This window comes from Polypterus senegalus, chromosome 3, assembly GCF_016835505.1.
Source record: "Polypterus senegalus isolate Bchr_013 chromosome 3, ASM1683550v1, whole genome shotgun sequence".
Classification (NCBI taxonomy): domain Eukaryota; kingdom Metazoa; phylum Chordata; class Cladistia; order Polypteriformes; family Polypteridae; genus Polypterus; species Polypterus senegalus.
Window position 1 is genome coordinate 71,947,667 of NC_053156.1, and position 24,353 is coordinate 71,972,019.

The 24,353-nt window shown below is 36.5% G+C and overlaps 1 protein-coding gene across 12 annotated transcripts in view; it reads left to right on the forward strand.

Annotated features, from left to right (window-relative positions):
- The window catches only part of ptprk (protein tyrosine phosphatase receptor type K), a 561,898-nt gene that overhangs the window by 238,923 nt on the left and 298,622 nt on the right, over nt 1-24,353 (forward strand). The window lies entirely within an intron of this gene.

Below are 24,353 nucleotides of genomic sequence, written 5' to 3' on the forward strand. Positions count from 1 at the left end.
GGTTTTCGGGAGATGTTATGAATGGGCACTTTGATGTTCTCATTCTCTACACTTACATGCCTGATGTACACATGGAGCGCACAAAAATTGAGGATAAAAGTCGGTACGAATCGAAGAGAAGAGAAGAGTTCTAGTGCTCTCATTGTTCCCTTGCTTTTGTGCGCAATATGCTGGAAAAATAGACAAAATTATGTCTCTGGAAATAATGAATGTTGATGGAGTACAAATGCCTCTCCGCGTAGTAAATATCAGGGGAGATATGCCTGATGTACACATGGAGCGATTAAAAATTGAGGACAAAAGTCGGTTGCCTTACAAGCCGAGTGCGCCTAGTAATGTCTTTGTAACGTCTAATATGTCTTATGTATATATGTATTATATATATGTATATATGTATTATATATCTATAGTAATAAAAGGCAAAGCCCTCACTCACTGACTCATCACTAATTCTCCAACTTCCCGTGTGGGTGGAAGGCTGAATTTTGGCAGGTTCATTCCTTACAGCTTCCTTACAAAAGTTGGGCAGGTTTCATTTCGAAATTCTACGCTTAATGGTCATAACTGGAAGCTGTTTTCTCCATTTACTGTAATGGAGATGAGCTTCAACGCTGTGGGGGCGGAGTTTCGTGTGACATCATCACGCCTCACACGTAATCACGCAGTACATAGAAAATCAGGAAGACCTCCAAAAAGCGCTGAAGAAAACATGCATTATATAATTGAGAAGGCAGCGAAACAATAAGAAGTTCTGAGTTCTGCTACTTCGGAAACAAAGCACGATGTAAACCTACACTTTAAATTAAGTTCATAGACAGGCTGCCGCTGGCGTTTGTAATTTAGTGCCTGCCCATATAAGGCCGTCCGTCAGCGGCAATCCAATAGCAAACTCCCACTAAATATTCACGGGTTAAGGACTGTGCTTATGCAGAGGAAGATGAGATGGTCAGCGTGGTGTTTGGCACAAACTCAGCTTAAACTGCGAGAAAGTTTTAAGTGCCAGGACTAAGGTAACATTAAATACAGCCATGGACATAGCACGAGATGGCACCAGCACAGCTGGGAACCTTCAATGCATGTACACCGAACGGCTCACGTGAACTGACGCAGTGCACAGATAAAAAGCAACAGTTCCAAAGAGCGCTGAACAAAACCGAATTACACAATTGAAAAGGCAGCAAAAATATGAAGCGTCTGATACATACAAGCATATTCATAAATGCAGCTACTGTGGAAACAAAGCACACGGTGGAAAAAGTCAATGTCCCGCTAAAGGAAGACAGTGTAAAAAAAACCCGTGCATGCAGTGTGTCAGGTCTCGGATAAAGAAGAAGACGAGCTGTTTATTGATGCAGTAAGAAACGAATCGATGAATGAAACCTGTCATCTTTACAACGATTGACAAACACGGAATGTAACTTGAACACAACACATCCTACAAATACGAACCTGATTGAAAGAAATAATGATAATCAAATCATTGATGACAGCAACACTCAGTAACACTCACAAAACAAATACTGTATATTGACAGTCATGTTACGCTATTTTTAAAATGTTCCCTTTTCTTTTCTAGCTTTTTAACACACTACTTCTCCGCTGCGATACGCGGGTATATATATATATGTATATATATATATCCCGATCTACATACTCGAATAATGGATACTTTATTCGCCATCAATGATTGTTTTGGTAAAGCCATACTCAGTGTATTCATTAGATGAACGGTAAAAAGTAAGAGCGAGGGAGGATGACTTATTGAGGCATGCAGGCTGTAGTGCGCGTCAACTCTATCTGAATTGCGCGATCACATTTGAAAAAATATATCTTTTCAAGTTCTATTTAGTCCATATGTGTCAAACTCAAGGGTCATGGCCACATCCGCCCAGGCGGTAATTATATCCGGCCCGCGAGATCATTTTATATACTGTATTATTGTTATTAATGGCCCGGGTATATGAAGCGCTGGTAACACAATAAACTACAGATCCCATAATGCAGCGCTTCAGCTGCCTTGCCGAACACTTACGCGTTAATCAAGTCTAGCTTATGATGCTGCAAGTTATTGCGGCTAGCTCACACGATGCTGAAGAGAAAAGTTGATTCTGAAAATAGAGCCTTTAAAAACCGATGGGAGGCTGAGTATATGTTTACTGAACCCGTGTGTCTCATTTGTGGAGCTAATGTGGCTGTAATTACAGAATTTAATCTAAGACGGCACTATGAGACAAAACATCAGGGAGTTCTGTGTTGTGGAGATTCTCAGGATGGATTGCAGGTGCTCATCAGTGAGGCTGAAAGACCTGAATGCAATGCAGAAGATACAGAAAGCAGAAGAATTAAATAAGAATCTGACACTTCAGCGGACGTTTTACCCGTGCACAATCACAAAGTGATTTCAAGTGAAGTTGCTTTTATGGGAGACACAAATGCACCAGTGCAACTTTCCCTGTTGCCAAGTAATGTTAAACCAAGTCGTCACTACGGTGTTCCCAAATACGCACTTTGCTGATAAACTGAGCGCACTGAGTTTGCACGGTGCTTTGGTGACTTTGAAGAACAAAAAAAGTCCGTCTACATGCGGCTCGAACCTTGTGCATGTTTGGTAGCACATATCTGTGTGAGAAGCTCTTCTCAGTGATAAAGACTAACAAAACAGCACACAGGAGTCGCCTCACTGATGAGCACCTGCAATCCATCCTGAGAATCTCCACAACACAGAACCTCACACCAAACAGAAACGAACCTGTTGCCAAAAAAGATGCCAGGCGTCCAGCTCTAAAATGACATATGAGCAAAGACAACTGAATGATTTGATTTGTTATTGCTGAAAGGAACACATTTTATTTATATTTCCAGGTTTTGTTATGCAGCATGTTCATATTTGAATTTGTATAATTTTGAAAGGATATATTTTTATGGAGAGCAAAATCTTTTGGGATATTTAAAATCTAAGTTTATTTTTATATAAATTTACATAAGAGTAAAGAAATTTGAATGTTTGTTCTTTTAACGCTTACTTTATTTCTAACTTGTATAATTTAGACAGGATATATTTTATGGAGAGCAAAATATTATAAGTTGTTTAAGGTTTGAGTTGATTTATTCAGGAATAATATTCCTGTCTGTTTTTACCATTCCTACCAAAGATATTTCTGTCGACTAAATAAAAATTCCTTCTATTTAAAATTTAAATAGAACTTGAACAAATACTGATAGTTCATAATATCCACGCAGACTTGCACGTAAGAGCCGGAGTTATCCGTTTTAACAAACAGCGTATTGCACTGATACTGAAATAGCTGTATGTGTATATATGTAGATATATATATGTATATAAGTGTGTGTATATATATGTGTATATGTATAGATATATATATATGTGTTTGTGTGTATATATATATATATATATATGTATTATATATATATATATATATATATATATATATATATATATATGTATTTTATATATATATATATGTATTTTATATATATACTAGTAAAATACCAAGGCTTCGACTTGAGAAGTAGTGTGTTAAAGAAGCAATGAAAAGAAAAGGAAACATTTTGAAAATAACGTAACATGATTGTCAATGTAATTGTCACTGTTGTGAGTGATGAGTGTTGTTGTCATATATATATATATATTTACACACACACACATAAACATATATATATATATATATATATACATATCTATACATATACACATATATACATACATATATATCTACATATATACACATACATATACACACACACATAAATCCATACATACACACAAATACATATATATATATATATATATATACATACACACACACATATATAAACATATATACATATACATACATATCTACATATATACACACACAGCTATTTCAGATCAGTGCAATACGCTGCATTTGTTAAAACGGATGACTCCGCCTTACGCAAGTCTGCGTGGATATTATGAACTATCGATTTGTTCAAGTTCTATTTAAATTTTAAATAGAAGGAATTTTTATTTAGTCGACAGAAATATCTTTGGTAGGAATGGTAAAAACAGACAGGAATATTATTCTGAATAAATCAACTCAAACCTTAAACAACTTATAATATTTTGCTCTCCATAAAAATATATCCTGTCTAAATTATACAAGTTAGAAATAAAGTAAACATTAAAAGAACAAACATTCAAATTTCTTTACTCTTATGTAATTTTATATAAAAAATAAACTTAGATTTTAAATATCCCAAAAGATTTTGCTCTCCATAAAAATATATCCTGTCAAAATTATACAAATTCAAATATGAACATGCTGCATAACAAAACCTGGAAATATAAATAAAATGTGTTCCTTTCAGCAATAACAAATCAAATCATTCAGTTGTCTTTGCTCATATGTCATTTTAGAGCTGGACGCCTGGCATCTTTTTTTGGCCACAAGTTCGTTTCTGTTTGGTGTGAGGTTCTGTGTTGTGGAGATTCTCAGGATGGATTGCAGGTGCTCATCAGTGAGGCGACTCCTGTGTGCTGTTTTGTTAGTCTTTATCACTGAGAAGAGCTTCTCACACAGATATGTGCTACCAAACATGCACAAGGTTCGAGCCGCATGTAGACGGACTTTTTGTTCTTCAAAGTCACCAAAGCGCCGTGCAAACTCAGTGCGCAGTCGCAGTTTATCAGCAAAGTGCGATTTGGGAACACCGTAGTGACGACTTGGTTTAACATTACTTGGCAACAGGGAAAGTGGGGCAAGGTGCACTGGTGCATTTGTGTCTCCCATAAAAGCAGCTTCACTTGAAATCACTTTGTGATTGTGCACGGGTTAAAACGTCCGCTGAAGTGTCAGATTCTTATTTAATTATGCTGCTTTCTGTATCTTCTGCATTGCATTCAGGTTACCCTGATGTTTTGTCTCATAGTGCCGCCTTTAGATTAAATTCTGTAATTACAGCCACATTAGCTCCACAAATGAGACACACGGGTTGAGTAAACATATACTCAGCCTCCCATCGGTTTTTAAAGGCTCTATTTTCAGAATCAACTTTTCTCTTCAGCATCGTGTGAGCTAGCTTCGCAATAACTTGTTCGGGAGGCGGTTGAAGCGCTGCATTATGGGATCTGTAGTTTATTGTGTTACCAGCGCTTCATATACCCGGCTTTAATAACAATAATACAGTATATAAAATGATCTCGGGGTCGGATATAATTACACGCCGGGCGGATGTGGCCCGCGCCCTTGAGTTTGACACATATGGACTAAATAGAACTTGAAAAGATATATTTTTTCAAATGTGATCGCAATTCAAATAGAGTTGACGCAACACTACAGCCTGCATCCTCCCTCGCTGTTACTTTTTACCGCTCATCTAATGAATACACTGAGTATGGCTTTACCAAAACAATCATTGATGGTGAATAAAGTATCCATTATTCGAGTATGTAGATCGGCATATATATATATATATATATATATATATATATATATATATATATATATATATATACCCGCGTATCGCAGCGAGAAGTAGTGTGTTAAAAAGCTAGAAAAGAAAAGGGAACATTTTAAAAATAACGTACATGACTGTCAATATACAGTATTTGTTTTGTGAGTGTTACTGAGTGTTGCTGTCATCAAGGATTTGATTATCATTATTTCTTTCAATCAGGTTCGTATTTGTAGGATGTGTTGTGTTCAAGTTACATTCCGTGTTTGTCAATCGCTGTAAAGATGACAGGTTTCATTCATCGATTCGCTTCTTACTGCATCAATAAACAGCTCGCCTTCTTCTTTATCTGAGACCTGACACACTGCATGCACGGGTTTTTTACACTGTCTTCCTTTAGCGGACATTGACTTTTTCCACCGTGTGCTTTGTTTCCGCAGTAGCTGGATTTATGAATATGCTTATCAGACGCTTCATATTTTTGCTGCCTTTTCAATTGTGTAATTCGGTTTTGTTCAGCTTTTGGAACTGTTGCTTTTATCTGTGCACCGCGCCAGTTCACGGAGCCGCTCGTGTACATGCATCGTAAGGTTCCCAGCTGTGCTGGTGCCATCTCGCTATGTCCATGGCTGTATTTAATGTTACCTTAGTCCTGGCACTTAAAACTTTCTCTCGCAGTTTCGCTGAGTTTGTGTCAAACACCACCCTGACCATCTCATCTTCCTCTCCATAAACACAGTCTTTCACCCGTGAATATTTAGTGGAGTTTGCTATTGATTGCCGCTGACGGACGGCCTTATATGGGCAGGCACTAAATTACAAACGCCAGCGCAGCCTGTCTATGAACTTAATTTAAAGTGTAGGTTTACATCGCGCTTTGTTTCCAAGTAGCAGAACTCATGAATATGGTTGTATATGTCACTCGCCGCTTCTTATTGTTTCGCTGCCTTCTCAATTATATAATGCATGTTTTCTTCAGCGCTTTTGAGGTCTTCCTGGTTTTCTATGTACTGCGTGATTACGGGGAGGCGTGATGATGTCACACGAAACTCCCCCACGGCGTTGAAGCTCATCTCCATTACAGTAAATGGAGAAAACAGCTTCCAGTTATGACCATTACGCGTAGAATTTCGATATAAAACCTGCCCAACTTTTGTAAGGAAGCTGTAAGGAATGAACCTGCCAAATTTCAGCCTTCCACCCACACGGAAGTTGGAGAATTAGTGATGAGTGAGTGAGTGAGTGAGGGCTTTGCCTTTATTAGTATAGATATATATATATATATATATTTATATATATATATATATATATATATATATATATTTATATGTGTATTTTATATATATATGTGTATTTTATATATATATATATATATATGTATTTTATATATAATATATATATATATATATATATATAAAATATATATATATATATATATATATATATACCGCGCTTGGCAGCGAGAAGTAGTGTGTTAAAGAAGGAAAGAGAAAGAAAAGGAAACATTTTGAAAATAACGTAACATGATTGTCAATGTAATTGTTTTGTCACTGTTATGAGTGTCGCTGTGATATATATATATATATATATATATATATATATATAGCAAAATACCAAGCTTCAGCGATGTCATGTGTTAAAGAAGTTATGAAAAGAAAAGGAAACATTTTAAAAATAATGTAACATGATTTTCAAAGTAATTGTTTTGTGTATTTGGTGCCAGCGTCGCAAAGTTGTTTTCGTAGCTGCATCAGAAAATGTACCACACGCCTGACACGCCTCCTTTTACTGTTTTCTCACAGCTTGGATTGCTGCTGTCATATATATATATACACACACACATACACACACACACATACAAATATATATAATATACATATATATATACACACATACATTTCTTCATATCTGTATACATATCTACACACACAAATTATATATATGTGTATGTATGTGTGTGTGTGTGTGTGTATATATATATATATATATATATATATATATATATATATATATATATATATATATATATGTATATATATGTGTGTGTGTCTATATGTGTGTGTATAGCTTTGGTCACTGAGTGCAAGGGAAAAATAATGAAATATAGTCTATAAGTTATTAAACAGTAAAACATTAACGCTTTTAAGAAGTACAGGTACATTGAGCACTACTGGAGTGGTTATGGTAAACTACATTTTAAAGACTGTGTAACAAAACAGGTAAGTAACTAACAGCAGCTAAAATGTATATGGATCATCTCTCGGTAGTAGATCCCTTTTGAAAGGCGCTACACGACGGCTGTGGTATAGAAATTACATTTTCTATGTGAACGCTCAAATTTGTGCCTCTGGTAATGTGCCTTACCGCAATTAAAGAAAATTATTTTTGTGTCCTCTGCCGTGTTAAGAGAGAAAGGCTTTGGTTTGGGATAAAAGGAAAAAGGTGTAAAGAAAGGAAAGTTGCCTTTTTCTTTTATATAGTATAGAGAGATGTGTTCGCTGACGTTATGATCGCCTTTTGGGACAGTCGCGTGGGTCTTGTGTAGACTGGTGAGACGCCCCGCCATTAATCGGCTGTGATGGCACTGTGAGTCCTCCACATGTATGCGTGTGTTCATAATCCGAGCTGAGGACCTGATAATCGTATACGTGCAAAAGAAAGTGTGAATCGCCTTAATATTATTTTGCCGTGGTGTAGAAAAGGGGTCCCGTGTTTGCACTTGTCTGGGTTATAGCTCAGGGGAGGATGAAAAAATTAAAAGTGCTCACTTTGACTTAAGGCAGAAGCGCAGTCAGCGCCTCAAAGGCCGGCACAGCTATGCACGCAGCGCTGGCTGCTCGACTTTTGCTGGGCAGGAGACCCCTTTGTACACACGCTCATGATATCAAAAGTCTCAGCGCTTTTGGAGGTAATTCATATATTATATATATAGCAAAATACCCGCTACGCAGCGAGAAGTAGTGTGTTAAAGAAGTAATGAAAAGAAAAGGAAACATTTTAATAATAACGTAACATGATTGACATTGTCATGAGTGTTGCTATCATATATATTCCTGCCTAAATAAGTCACCCTCGCTTCGCTCTTACTTTTTTACCGCTCATTTAATCATGGCTAGTGGCGAAAAATTATAAAATGGAAGGAGGATGGCTTTACCAAAACAATTATTGATGGCTTAATCGATTATTCATAAAGCTTGAATTGGTGATCTGTTTTTCTGTGTTAACCTCATATTTTTCATACTTCTTCTCAAACTAAGGTGGTGCGAGGGTAAAATGAATCGGGATGCGCTTGATCAATGTAATCGTGTACCAGGAAATCATGCATTGACAAAGCTCCCTTTGCTTGTAATGCAAAGTGTGATTAAATGCATTATTTTTCAACGCGTTATGGAGCACATGCATCAAGCTTCTCAGCTGTGCTTGTGCTAAGAAAAGGAAAGATTTTAAAAATAGCGTAACACGCATTGTCAATGTGACCTTTTGTAAGTAGTGCCTGGAGGATTCAGTGTGTTGAAACTCTAGAGACAGCGTGTGTATTAACTTGAGGTAAATGGGAGGGGAGATGATGACGTGACTCCCCACCCGCCTTTAACTGTCAATCCCCACAAACACAGTCTCTGAATTTGCATAAGCACACCCCTTCACCTACAATTTTAACTTAGTTACAAAGTGATCAAAACTCTCGCTTATATCCCGCCCTCTCATTAAACTTGTATCCCGCATTACCTGTGGGCATGTGAAACGCCAGCGTAGCCTGTCTATGAACTTAATTTAAAGTTTAGGTTTACACCTTGCTTTCTTTCCGAGGTAGCAGCACTCATGAATATGGTAGTATATGCCACTCGCCGCTTTTATTGTTTCGCTGCCTTCTCAATTATATAATGCATGTTTTCTTAAGCGCTTTTGTAGGTCTTCCTGGTTTTCTACATACTGCGTGACAGTCAGTTCATGTGATTACGTGAGAGGCGTGATGATGTCACACTAAACTCCCCCCTACATCTTTGCAGCTCTACTCCATTACAGTTAATGGAGAAAATACCTTCCAGTTATGACCATTAGGCGTAGAATTTCGAAATGAAACCTGTCCAACTTTTGTAAGTAAGCTGTAAGGAATGAGCCTGCCAAATTTCAGCCTTCTACTTCACGGGAAGTTGGAGAATTAGTGATGAGTGAGTGAGTGAGGGCTTTGCCTTTTATTAGTATAGATATATATTTCTCTTATATATATAGATATATATAGATATATAGATATATATTTCTCTTTACTGTATTTATAAGATTTAAATATGAATATGTGGATTAGCTAAATAGTAGGTGGCAGTCTCCAGTGCTGAGGCTTTAAAAAATTTGTTTTAAAGTAGATTGCCTGCCAACATTTTACTCTAGAAAAGCATAACCATTGACGTGTGCTCAAAGATGGTTTGCTGCAAAACTACTCTGAGTGTGGACTGTTTGATGTGTGGTAATGATGAAAAAGGACTTATTTGGAATTCAGCACTGATGTCAGGAAAAGCAAAGTGTCAAAAAATCCATTTTATTACAATTTAAATTGGAATTTGAATGCTAACCTGCCAGAGGGGGTATTTTGATCATTTTGATTTATTGAAGTCTGTTAATGGTTTTCAGATGAAGTAGAATTAAAATAGTAGCAACCGTTGTGAAAAGGGTTTTGTTTGTATGTGTTTTATAAGCAATTTTTATTGTCTTACGTAAATTACCTTAAATATTGTATTGTAAATTACTAATTTTTGTTTTTCAAACATGCAAGCATCATGTTGCCCCCATTAACACTTTGTGCAGTGTAGCATTGAATTAAAATACAAAAAACACATTTGTGGTTAAAGAGAATTATTATGTTTTGCTTGGATTTCTTCTTTCCTTTGTTCCATATCAGTATTAGATTGTTACCAGTGCTTTGTTATTTTAATATGTGTTATGGCATTGTCATTAGATCCTCAAAGTATGACATTTATTTCAAGAAGCCATATTAGAAAAATAAATCGCTGAATAAAGTTGCTGTATTGCAAAACTACTTTCATCAAATACATGCTCTGGTTAGTGCTCAGAAAACTGAATTGGGCGTGGGGGGGAATCAATTACTAGTTGAATGGCTGTGTGGGTTAAAGGTATTACAGGTTCACATTACGTTTTGCAGCAGTGCAATGATACTTAGCAGCAAATCGGGAATGATGCAAAAGATGGATGAGACAGAGTTCAAGGAGCAGTAATGTGAAGGTCTGGTGCTATCATTCGAGGCTGTCTCTATGCCATGATAGATGGGCTTGTAGCAAGAAGCAATAATACTGGATGATGAAAGATTCATCTTCTTCTTTTTGCCATTGCAGGCTACCTACCTGCAGAAGCGTCAATGGCATTATCACTCTTTGTTTGCTACATGGAACCAGATTGCTGTATTTAAAAATCCATTCAGGAGGTACAAAGCTGATCTGTATTGGTATCTTCAGTCAGCATTTCAAAAATGTAGATTTTCTTTTCCTGCAGTCATCTAAAGCTGTTAATGATTGAAAATAAATATTGTGTAAATGGCCCTTTAAATGCATTGCTTTTATTGGATTTGTACACTGTTAAAGATTGTTTGATTCAGATAGACAATTGATTTTTCTTGATTTTCATTGGTGTTTAGCATAAGAAAGTTTGGCTGTCCAGTGGGTAGCACAGCCATCTCATATCTGAGGCGGAATGAATTCAGATGCATACTTGAATGTTGACTGTATGGAGTTTATACTTTTCCCCCTTCCTAACCTAAACCCCTCCATAAGAATGGTAAGTGTGAAATACTGAAAATAACAGTTTATCTTTATATGATTAAGCATAGCCAGGGATATCCTGGGTATAAGGAGTAAACTGAAAGTCTTTGCATTTGAGATATTTCTTGTATTTGAACATTTAGTATGGTATAATTTGTTTCATTTTCTACGTGTAGATGATGCTGTTTTACTTTTAATTCTGGTGCCAAAATGCACAGGTTTCTATTTGAGAATCATGGTGTTTCTAGATAAATGATTGCAGATGGTATTCAAATTGTAATATACATTCATGTGGAAAAAGTAAGTGCACCCCATGAAATGTTTTCTTTTTTAACTTATGTGGATACAGTGGGTACGGAAAGTATTCAGACCCCCTTCAATTTTTCACTTTGTTATATTGCAGCCATTTGCTAAAATCATTTAAATTAATTTTTTTTCCTCATTAATGTACACACAGCACCCCATATTGACAGACAAAAAAAAGAAGACAACCAGGCACTGCTCATCACTTGTCCAATACATTCCCCTCAGTGAAGCATGGCGGTGGCAGCATCATGCTGTGGGGGTGTTTGTCAGCTGCAGGGACAGGACGACTAGTTGCAATTTAGGGAAAGATGAATGCGGCCAAGTAAAGGGATATCCTGGACAAAAATCTTCTCCAGAGTGCTAAGGACCTCGGACTGGGCCGAAGGTTTACCTTCCAACAAGACAATGACCCTAAGCACACAACTAAAATAACGAAGGAGTGTCTTTACACAACTCTGTGACTGTTCTTGAATGGCCCAGCCAGAGCCCTGACTTAAACCCAATTGAGCATCTCTGGAGAGACCTAAAAATGGCTGTCCACCAACGTTTACCATCCAACCTGACAGAACTGGAGAGGATCTGCAAGGAGGAATGGCAGAGGATCCCCAAATCCAGGTGTGAAAAACTTGTTGCATCTTTCCCAAGAAGACTCATGGCTGTATTAGCTCAAAAGGGTGCTTCTACTAAATACTGAGCAAAGGGTCTGAATATTTAGGACCATGTGATATTTCAGTTTTTCTTTTTTAATAAATCTGCAACAATTTCAAAAATTCTTTTTTTTGTCTGTCAATATGGGGTGCTGTGTGTACATTAATGAGGAACAAAATTAATTTAAATGATTTTAGCAAATGGCTGCAATATAACAAAGAGTAAAAAATTGAAGGGGGCTGAATACTTTCCGTACCCACTGTATATTAAGGTTTTCATTAGTTTTCATTTACCAAGTATGAACAGATAAAGGTGGTATAATTTGTGGGGAAAATAGAAAATTTTATTTTGCAATTACTTAATGAAAAATGAACAGATATGCCATTTTGGTCTTTCAAAAAAATAAGTGCACCCTTGGCTGTAGTTGCTGTTGTTTACCCTTTTGGCAGTAGTATCCTCAGGGAGGTGTTTCCTATAGCAACCTTTCATTGATTTCAATAAGGAGAAAGTTTTTCCCAGTGCTCTATGCCAAATTCTTTCAGTTGTTCAGAGTTTCAAATCCCCAAGCCCCCATCAAACTTCATCCACATCTTGATGGGTTTCAGATATGGACTTTGACTTGTCCATTCTAGATACCCACTGTGTAGCCGTTGATTGGTGGAATTTACTGGTAGGTTTTGGGTCATTGTTGTGTTTCAATGACTCCTTTTAATTGAACCACAAAGTAACTCCAAACCTTGGCTTTTCCCTTACCACAATTTACAGTTGGTATCAGTTTTTAATGGTCTTGTGCTGTCTTTGGTTTGCCCTAAACATGTCATCTGGTACTGATATCTCTGCCTTTGCCTAGAGCACATTGGTCTGGAAGTCCTGGCCTTTGCATAGGTGCTCATGGGAGGCTTAAGTGGTGGTCTTTCTAGACAGCAAAGGTTTCCTCCTGGCACACCTCTCATGCAGATGTAATTTGTGCAGTCTCTTTCTAATGGTAGACTTATACACATTTACATCAACAGTGGCTACTTGTAGGTCCTATGATGAAATTCGTTGGTTGTTTGTGACTTCCTTCAGCATTTTGCATTGTGCTCTTAGGCTGGACTTACCTGGGTGTACTGGCATTGACAAGTTGGCAGGGGTTTTGAAATCCCCTCCATTTTAGATGATCTTCCAGGTAAAGGAATAGTTGATTCCTAGTTTTTTGGAGGTCTTGTTAAATCTTTTTCCAGACTATAAGGCATCCATAACCACCTTTCTGAAGGCCTCAAAGGGGTCTGAGCACGGTGAGAACGCACATTCTCAACAACAACAGAGCAAACCAAACTAAATTTGAGGTAGTGATAAATGCTAGGTGCACTTACTGTTTTCCTAATGCAAAGTTTGCATTTATGTTTATTTATATTGTACAATAAATTATTACATTTAAATGTGGCATGATGTTTATCTATAGCTACTGTTAAATGAAAAACAAATCTTTATGTCCACATATGTTGTGTTTTTTTTTTTTTGTTTTGCATGACATGACAGAGACACAGTCCTAAGCAGGGCTGTAGGTATGCAGTGATTTAACCTGCACCGTAGATCCCGTTATATAAGCCGAGAATTTCTTCCTAGATTTTTGGCTTGGAGTTTGGGGGTCGGTTTATACAACGAGTATCGTTTCAGATTCAAGATTTTCAGCGCAATGCCGGTTTTGCCGATGAATACGGAAGTAAATAATGACGAAACCACAGAGCCATCTTTCAGATGAAGAAGTAACTTTGCATGCCGGTACTTTAAATTAAATAAAGAATTTATTCAAAAAAGTGTTTTAGTTGTTGATTTTGTTAATAAAATTTATAATAAATTATCGGGATGTTTAAAATGAAATTTTTTGTTTTGATTTACAATCAACATCTTGCGTTCTAAACGGATGCGGTCACGTGTATCCGCTTGCGCGATTGTAAACAAACAACCGAGAGCGTTAGTAGTGTCAGTCAGAGCCCAGATACATGTGTTTGTGGATGTAATTTCCGTCATTGCAGTGATTTACATATATATATATTTATATAATTCATTAAGACCATGCAAGCAAGACACATAATTGCTAAGGAAGGAAGAGAAGGTAAAAGTAAGCGATCGAAACGAAGATGGACATTGTGTGGAAATATCTCCTCCCTTACTGCAGCCCAAAGATGTCAAATTTAATGGTGAGTACAGTATGAAATTGTTTCTAGAATAGAATGCCTTTTATTGTCACTATACGCATCTACAATGAGATTAAAAGCAGCTCCTTCAGTGCAGAAAAAAGTTCTGTATAGGGCTTGTATGGTTGTTTTAGCTTTAGCATAACGCCGGATCTGCGGCCCCGCTTCTGCTTTCTTTTCCTCCTCCGTCTGTGTTGTCTCCTAGACCTGACAACAATCCACGGAGAGCCCGCTGGTCTCGCTATGTTGTCTGGGATGTTGTGCGTGTGATGAAAACACTCGAAACAGATGTCTGGCTCTGGACACCAATGTCTATAAGGTTCTGAATGGTGTAGCGGATGTTCGCCAAACCGATCGTGCACAAACAAGGACAAAAAAAAAGTACAAAAACAACAAAAAAGTGCACTGAAAAGGAGAGCCCTGAGCTGCTGCGACCATGCGTGCCGCCATGTTCCCAGCTTAATCGAAGTAGGCTTGGCACTTTTTATAACTTTTTGGTTAGTACATTAGAAAAATGATTGGTGTTTTGGTAAATTATGCACATTATATTGTATATCAAAAATGCCGGCAGTCTCAAATTCTCACCGATAAACATTATAAATATACCCAAAGAGACACTTTTAAGGAAATTTAGAAAATTTTGCTTGGAAAAGGGGGCCGGCTTAAATACCGGTCATCAGCAAATACATGTACTGTAATTTAGTAGGTAGAGAAGGGGTTCGGCTAATATACCAGGTCGGCCTGTATTCCGGGATCTACGGTATGTCATTGTGTGCAACTTTCTCACTTAATAATACAAAGTTTATTTCTTTAATTTCATTAATATTATTATTCTCCATTTTAGACGCTTTTCATTTTTTTTGAAATTAGATGTTAGCTTAAAACAAGTTTCTAACATTAATGGTTTATGTAACTGAAGCTCTACATAAAATGCCCCTTTATATACTAAACAGAGAACATTTATATATTACCATTCCAGTGTACAGCAGTACTATTTTTTGTTTCCTCCTTTAAAAATTTAGTTCACACTTGTTAAAAAAAAAAAAAAAACCTTAATCCATTATGTAACTATTGTTCAGGTTTATAAGTTCGCATTTATCTAATTTTTTTTTTAATTTTGCAGTTCCGGAAAAAATTAACACCAATACCGTGTACTGGCATATGGCTTCGAAATGCACATGCAATGTTTTGATTTTTGGATGATCACATTTTTCCGAGGTGCTTCAAACTACATCATACCAGATTTTAAACTGTTATAAATTAAAATTCTCACAGTTTTTAAAGTGAATGTATAAATAAGGTTCTGAATGTATATTCCTAAGTACATTAAGTTTTTTGTATTGTTGTTTTGTAATGTTAAAAAAAAAAAAATGCAGCCCGAGTGAGGTTTAACACTGGAATTACCAGAGTTTACGAAAAAACTTGTAGATCCGGCCCACCTTAAAACCGTTCTCACCTCTCCGCCAGCCTCCTTTGTCCTCTAAATGTGTGGATAAAGACAAGCTGCAACGTGCAAAAACTTCTCCCAGCTCATGCCTTGATTGATTATCTGGGAGTGAAGTGGAGTTTTAGAGTGGAAATAGATCGTTATTTGGAACACACACATTTCATGTGTGTTCTGTTTCTACAGTAATCTATGTAAACACATTATTAAAACAGAAACTTTTTCATATTTTAGTAATAAATGTTACAAAATGTAGGCATAAACTATAGAATGTATGAAGCAAGAAGTTCAAACATCAAATAAACACTTTCACAAAAGGTTCAAAAACGATACAACAGCTTTCGCGGCTTAGCAGTATGATTTGTTGACTTAACAGCGCAGCATCCCTGCTGTACTTCAGTGACCCAAGTTCGATTCCCCAATGGGGAGAAAGTGTTATTTTTTTTTTTCTTCTTAACCTCAATTGGACATAATTTGGTATGCACTGTCAGTTAATGAGATCGTTATTTTCATTTGGGATGCCCCTATTAAAATATTTTTTAACAATTGAGACTGCAGTTAACGTGAAAAAGTGTCCTCATAACTGTTATTTTTAAGATTCATAACGCAGAGACAGATAGACAGACAGGCAGAGAAGTCACTAGATATATAAACAAACAAGGAAAGCATGTGTACTGCAAGAAAAAAGACCTGCTGCACTGAATAAGCTCACGCGCTGTAACCCCAGCCCTCCCCCGATCTGACTCTTAAGTAACAGCGCAAGTACGGACACAAACCAAGTGTATGTGTGTACTGTGTAATAACAAAAAGAGCAGCTTACTACTGATAACGGCAAATATAGGAGTGAGTAGGGATCGAACCAAGGACACTTGATTACACTTGGTTTGTGTCTGCCCACTTTGGCAAATTCCTATTGGCAGGCTATTCCAGATTTTATGTGCATAGCAGCAGAAGGCCGCCTCACCACTTCTTTTAAATTTTGTTCTTGGAATTCTAAGGAGATACTCATTTGAGGATCTAGTTACGATTTGGAATAGATTATTTAAGGTTTTATAAACCATAAGCAGAATTTTAAAGTCAATCCTGATTGACACAGGTAACCGGTGTAGTGACATCAAAACTGGAGAGATGTGCTCGGATTTTCTTTTCCTAGTTAGGATTCTAGCAGCTGCATTCTGCACTAGTTGCAAACGATTTATGTCTTTTTTGGGTAGTCCTGAGAGGAGTGCATTACAGTAATCTAGTCGACTGAAAACAAACGCGTGAACTAATTTCTCAGCATCTTTCAGTGATATAAGAGGTCTAACTTTAGCTATGTTTTTAAGTGAAAAAATGTGTCCTAGTGATCTGATTAATATGCGATTCAAAATTCAGATTAGAGTGAACAATTACCCCTAAGCTTTTTATCTCCGTCTTGACTTTTAATTCTAATGTATCCAATTTATTTCTAATAGCCTCATCGTATCCATTATTGCCAATCACTAAGATTTCAGTTTTATCTGTATTTAACTTGAGAAAGTTACTATTCATCCATTCTGAGATACAAGTCAGACATTGTGTTAGTGAATCAAGAGAATCGGGGTCATCAGGTGCTATTGATAAGTACAGCTGTGTGTCATCAGCATAGCTGTGGTAGCTCACGTTGTGCCCTGAGATAATCTGACCTAATGGAAGCATGTAGATTGAGAAGAGCAGCGGACCCAAGATAGAGCCTTGTGGAACACCATATTGGATATCATGTGTCTTTGAGTTGTAATTACCACAACTAACAAAGAATTTTCTCCCTGTCAGGTAGGATTCAAACCAATTTAAGACACTGCCAGAGAGACCCACCCATTGACTAAAGCGATTTTTAAGAATATTATGATGAGTGGTGTCAAATGCAGCACTCAGGTCTAAGAGGATGAGAACAGATAAATGGCCTCTGTCTGCATTCACCCGCAAATCATTTACTACTTTAACAAGTGCAGTTTCTGTACTGTGATTTGTTCTATAACCTGACTGAAATTTATCAAGAATAGCATGTTTATTTTGGTGGTCATTTAACTGCATAGTGACTGCCTTCTCCAGAACTTAAGAAAGGCAGGTTAGAGATGGGTCTAAAATTTTCATGAGCCGAGGGGTCAAGATTGTTTAAGTAGGGGTTTAACTACAGCAGTCTTAAGACCGTCTGGGAAGACCCCCGTATCTAATGACGAATTTTCTATGTCAAGAACATTATCAATTAGCACGCCCAATACTTCTTTGAAATAATTTATTGGTATTGGATCAAGGATGCAGGTGGAGGGTTTTAATTGAGATTATTTTTTGTAAATCAGGTAAATCTATCCTAGTGAAAGAGTTTAATTTGTTTATGACAGAATGCTGGGGTTTAGGAGGATCCTTAGTGTTGGGGAGATATACTATGTTATTTCTAATATCATAAAATTTTTGATTGAAAAATACAGCGATAGCCTGACAGGTTTTACTGGAAGTACTTAGGAGGCATTCCTTTGAGTTACCTGAGTTTAGCAGACGATCTATCAGAGAATAAGACTCTGGGATTACTAGCATTGTTATTTATAATCTTAGAGAAATAGCAGCACCTCTCAAGACGTACAGTGTTATTGTATTCTGTTATTTTAACTTAATGTTTCATAGTGGATAGTTAGTTTCGTCTTCCTCCATTTACGCTCAGCTCAACGGCATGTTCTCTTTAAATCCGACACTCTTTTGGTCTTCCATGGTATAATAATGCTAGAAGATTTTGTAACTGTCATTTCAGGTGCAACTATGTCAACAGCAGCTCTCACTTTAGTATTAAATCTTTCCACCTTACTAATAACATTATCCTCATTATTATAGTTGGCACTATAAACGGACTGATTGCTTAGAATGTTTGTAAGTTTTAAAGCTGCTGCTGAGTCAAAGAAGCGTTTAACAATATGCTTCTCATGGGTGTTTATCATTATTTCTATATTAAAAAGTAAAAGAAAATTGTCTTATAGACCAATACAGCATCAATGATCTGCTTTATATCAACTTTAAGTCCTTTAGTAATCACTAAGTCTAATGTATGACCTGCTTTATGTGTAGGCTGAAAGCATGAATTAATCAACAGAAATAACCGCGATCGACATTTTAACCTTAACGATTTACTCAAGGAAAAAAAAAAAAGAAAAACGCCTCAGCACACAGAAAGCTGATGCTTGCAGGCATGCAGACAGGCAGGAAGAGCAGCCATGGTTAAAAAAAAAATTAACACTTTCTCTGTAGCGGGGAATCGAACTCGGGTCTCTGAGGAACGGTAAGCCTACTGCCCTCTAAGGAGCAAATCTTTGTGCGCTACACCACAGAAGCTGTTATACTTTCTTGAAACTTTTTTGAAAGTGTTTATTTGATCTTTGGAAATCAGGCTTCACACATTCTATAGTTTGTCTACATTTTGTAACACTTATTACTAAAATATGAAAAAGTTTCCTGCGGTGGGTTGGCACCCTGCCCAGGATTGGTTCCTGCCTTGTGCCCTGTGTTGGCTGGGATTGGCTCCAGCAGACCCCCGTGACCCTGTGTTTGGATTCAGCGGGTTAGAAAATGGATGGATGGATGGATGAAAAAGTTTCTGTTTTAACAATGTGTTTACACAAATTACTGTAGAAACGGAACACACATGAAATGCATGTGTTCCAAATAACAATCCATTATTTCCACTCTAAAACTCCAGCAGTTGAGTCACTCCCAGATAATCAAACAAGGAATGAGCTGGGAAAACTTAGTGAACGTTCTGCAACGGTGGGGGATGGAATAGCCGGCTGCTTGCTGCTCGTCTTATCCTGCACATTTAGAAGACAAAAGACAGTGGTGGAGAGGTGAGAACGGTTTTAAGGTGGGCCGGATCTATGAGTTTTTTCGTAGACTCCAGTAATTCTAGTGTTAAGCAGCTGCATATTCACAACTGAATGGTTAACAGCACTGTTTCATTAGTTTGCATTTATTTGTCATGATAGTGTTTTAAGTTTCATGGCCATAGCAGGCTTCATTTTAACTTTCCATACCTCAAGGGAGTGGTGAAACTTCCAAAGCCTGACTGTTGTCATTTTGGATATTAATGTTCTGAAAGATAAGTAGAATACTTGACCATATTTAGTTTTAGATTCAGAGTCAATATTACCCTTTGTCAATCCTACCTCTTTTCCCCATTCCATTAAATCTGAATATATGCTTTTCCATGAAACAAATATTATACAGGTTAACACTCCCAACCCCCCAATCTCCCCACCCGTTTTCGACATCTAACAGATTATTTACGTTATGTGTTTGTGTTTTCTGTCGTACCAAGGATTTGGGCAGTAATCACTTAAACTTATAAAATCAATACAAACTGGACTACTTTTTCTTATTTTCACCTACGTACAGCTTGTCTTGTAATTTTGCTTTTGTTTTATATAGTTGTACTGTATTTTCACATAACTGACACATTGCTTTAGTACTGTAGAAGCTTGTTATTTCCATTATTATACACCCAAAATGCATTATTTTGAGAAAATGGCAAACAGTTGTCATGCTGCAATACCACTGAAGTAGATTTAGCAGCATTAACAATACTACTCGGAAGGCCCCGGTGAATAAACCTGTCAAATGTCTCTAAACGTTTGCCATCAAGTGCTGCTAACAGCATTAGACAATAGCCGTGCATCTTGCCAGCTCATCAAAAGCTTGAATATATTGCAGCTATGTACTGATGTGGGTTTCAAGACACTATTAGAAACTTCCTGCATTAAAGATGCCTGGCTAAGATCTCCATAAATCAAGATGTTTTTAAATGGCAGTATGGGACAACACTGGAAGAGAGAACAAATGTATTAAAGCTGTTAGGTGTTCATCCAAGCCTTAAATAAAGTAAACCTAAAAAATGGTATGATACATAAGCTATATATATATCCAGTTGTACAGTTTTCGGTGCCCTGGTGTTTTTTTTTTTTAAAAAAAAAAAAGCCTGTTATTTAGGATCAGCATATTTTTCAGACACCAAGGGCCTCATGTATAAAATGTTGTGTACATCCATTTCCACACTTACATCGCGATGTATAAAAATTAAACTTGGCATAAAGCCACGCACATTCTCACGACAGCTCAAACCAAAGGAAGTTTTTGGCTCAGTTTTGCAAACTGGTATCACCCAGCATCAAAGAAGTGCTACTGTTACTGGGTGGCCTCCCTTTATGTTTTAGATTCACATCCCTGAAGTGGCTTTATCAAATACACTGACATTAACCGCATATCATTTTTTAGTTTAAGGCATCTGATTGTAATTGTAATTGTGACCCAGAGGGGACTGGGCGATCTCATGGTCTGGAATCCCTGCAGATTTTATTTTTCCTCCAGCCGTCTGGAGGTTTTTTTTTTTTTGTTTTTTCTGTCCACCTTGGCCATCGGACCTTACTCTTATTCTATGTTAATTAATGTTGACTTATTTTATTTTCTTACTGTGTCTTTTATTTTTCTGTTCTTCATTATGTAAAGCACTTTGAGCTACATTTTTTGTATGAAAATGTGCTATATAAATAAATGTTGTTGTTGTTAATCAACCCGTAACCATATAGTAGTGCACGGAATAGCCAAACTGTTTCAAATACTATGAGTGTTTTAACCCACTGCATCAGAGTTATCAACCTTGACCACTTGCTTGGATTGAAGGAATTAAGTCTGCCCTGTATATTTTTTTTAAAAGAAGAATGACTGGTCATGCATCAGTAAGCTGAAACATAGTTGGTTCATGTAGTGAGATGATCCAAAGCACAAAAACAGCCCACAATGAATGAAAACAAACCAAAATGAAAGTTTAGGACTGGCCTCTAGTCAAAGTCCAGAACTGAAGCCACCAGTAACACTGTGGCAGAAACTTAAATGTATATTTCAGTCATTGCAGCTAAAGATGGCAGTACCATTTATTAAGTGTACAAAATTTGTCTTTCACACCGTGCCAGTTTGTGTTATATATCTATATTTATTGAATGAACAATGTAGTGGAATTTTTTTTGTTTACTTCGGTGCCTTTTAATTTAATATGAAATTGTAGTTGAAGACCTGAAAGCATATAGTATCAACATTTACAATAATGGAAGAAATAAAGAAAAGGGAAGTACTTTTTCTCAGCACATTCTATTATTCTATATTATTATATTTGGGCTTGCCTCTTCTAGGAAACATGTTTGTTTTTGCTAAACTAAATAAGACATATTTCGATATTTTGAGTAAACTAGGTTTGTACTTTTAAGGGAGATGTTAATACCACAAGTACATTTTTATTTTCAATATAAACCTTATTCCTTTAATTTTAATAATGCATTTTCTTTTATTCAACTTGGGTGTCATTAAATGCTTTTGCTGGACAAGCTTTAATTGCTAAAGCTGTTTTGGCAATATCTAGTCTTGTTTATTGAATTATGAGAGGAGCTGAACAGGATTTTAGAAATCTAATTTTAAAGCAATTTCTGCTGTATGTGTTTCATGAAATGCTAATAAGCCAAACTAGAGAACAGAGGATGATAAAATTAGGAGTGAAGAACATTAATTGAAAACTAATGGGACAGCAGTGTAGAACTTCATCCAGTATACGAGAATTACATGCATGAGCAGATTTGAAGAGCACTTGTGGGATTCTCTGTTTCACCACATTTCTAATTCTGATAGAGCATTGTGTTAGAAACAATATTAATAATGCTGCAAAACAATTACTTGCTCATTTACCAACTGATTAAAATTCATACATGAAGCCAAACTATGGAGTCTTTTAAATGGATTTATATTTTCCCTCAAGTGGTAAAAGAGCACATATTTGAGCTTAAGTTCTTGTTACCTACTGTTCACCTTTTGCACTTTTCTTTATGCATAATTGAAGTGTATTTTGGAGGTAAGTTATATGCATTTAAAAAAAATCAATATATAAGCTTAAAAATGCATATTTTGCCTTTATAGTTCTATTTTTTATATTAGTTCATAGCAACCGAGACCTTTTTGTGTATTTTTAGCCCAGTTTGCAATAGGGATTCCCAAACACAAGTTTATTCTCTCTGCAACCTAGGGCTGTTGATGTCTTTAAAGTTCACTATGTTTATTTCAAAAACATGGGTCTACACTGGGGGAATGGTGTGCAGGTGTTTTAGCTAGGGACGTAGGAGTTTGGTTTGTTGTCTCACTGATTGCTACAACCCAACATGTGTATCAGTATTTGGTTTTGTTGTTCTGTGATTCGTTCCAAGTTAATTTAAAATTGCTACATATGATGCCATATTGGTCTGAAAATTAGACCTGCCTTATCATAGCATGGATGCGAGTAAATGTCTACCAACAGGAAACTAGAAGTTACTAATTACTTCACTTCCTTACACATGGCATCCTAAGTTTTTTTTCTATCGTCTTCCAAACAAAAAAGGCGACTTTTATTAAAAAAAAAAAAAACAAGCGACTTATTACTTTGATGAAAAAATTGTTTTTTTTGTTTCATTGTAGGTTGGCTATAGCACACATTTTGGCTTTTGTTATCATGAATGCAAATGACATGCCACAAAAAGTACAGAACACCGAGTGTTGATTGGTAGTTCAAGCTTGTAATGTATGATGTGAATGCAATACCTTCTTATTCAGGTATTTAAAATTCTCAAGGCATTGATAAAGTAGATCCAGGAACATTTTTTCAGCTTAAGGGTTGTAGAGTGTTGTACCATGTTAGCCATTATGGATGAAATGAGAAGTCAAGCAAAATGACACCTTTTATTGCTTAACTTAAAAGATTACATACAATATGCAAGCTTTCGAGGCAGCTCAGGCCCCTTCTTCAGGCAAGATGTAATCTTAAAAGTGGCTTAAGTGTAAGCTTAAGAGTGACTCACATAGTCAGACATCAGTGTAAATTAAGGGGAAATGCATTTAAGACTGAATCCATAAAGCACTACTTTACACAAAGATTTGTGAGACTGCATGCACAAATCACAAAGACCAGTCCAGACCACCTAAAGTGCTTCAGAAGTAATTCAACAAAAGCTATGTTCATTGTTAATTAATACGCAATTCCAAAGACATGAAAGACCTTTTCAGTTGTACGTAATCTTTAAAAAGCCTGCAGACTGAAGTGAAATTGCAGTGCCCCAGTAGTTATGAAATGTTTTACATGTGGTGTATGGTACAGATCAGAAAATTTGCTTTTTAACAGGACATGGAAACCTCTACTTATCTAGCTCACATCTCTCTGTTACACTGACATTTCTCTTTCCTTAAATCAACTTTAATGTTTTAGGACATTTAAATCTTTAATTGGGTGCAATTGCCGCTGAGAGTACACTTTAAATGCCCTGCTTTCTTTTATACTAAAGATAACTTTCCATGTAAAACACTGTGTGAATATGAGAAAAAATAGGCAAATTAACACACAGGGTTATCTAGCTAATATGCAGTTTTTCATTAAAAAATTGCATGGTTGCAGGTTTAAACAACCGATCATGGTATTTTTTTTTGACAATTGTGAACCCAGATGAGCTGTTTTTTAGATATAAACAAGAACTAATGGCACTACATTAAGCATAAGAAACTAAT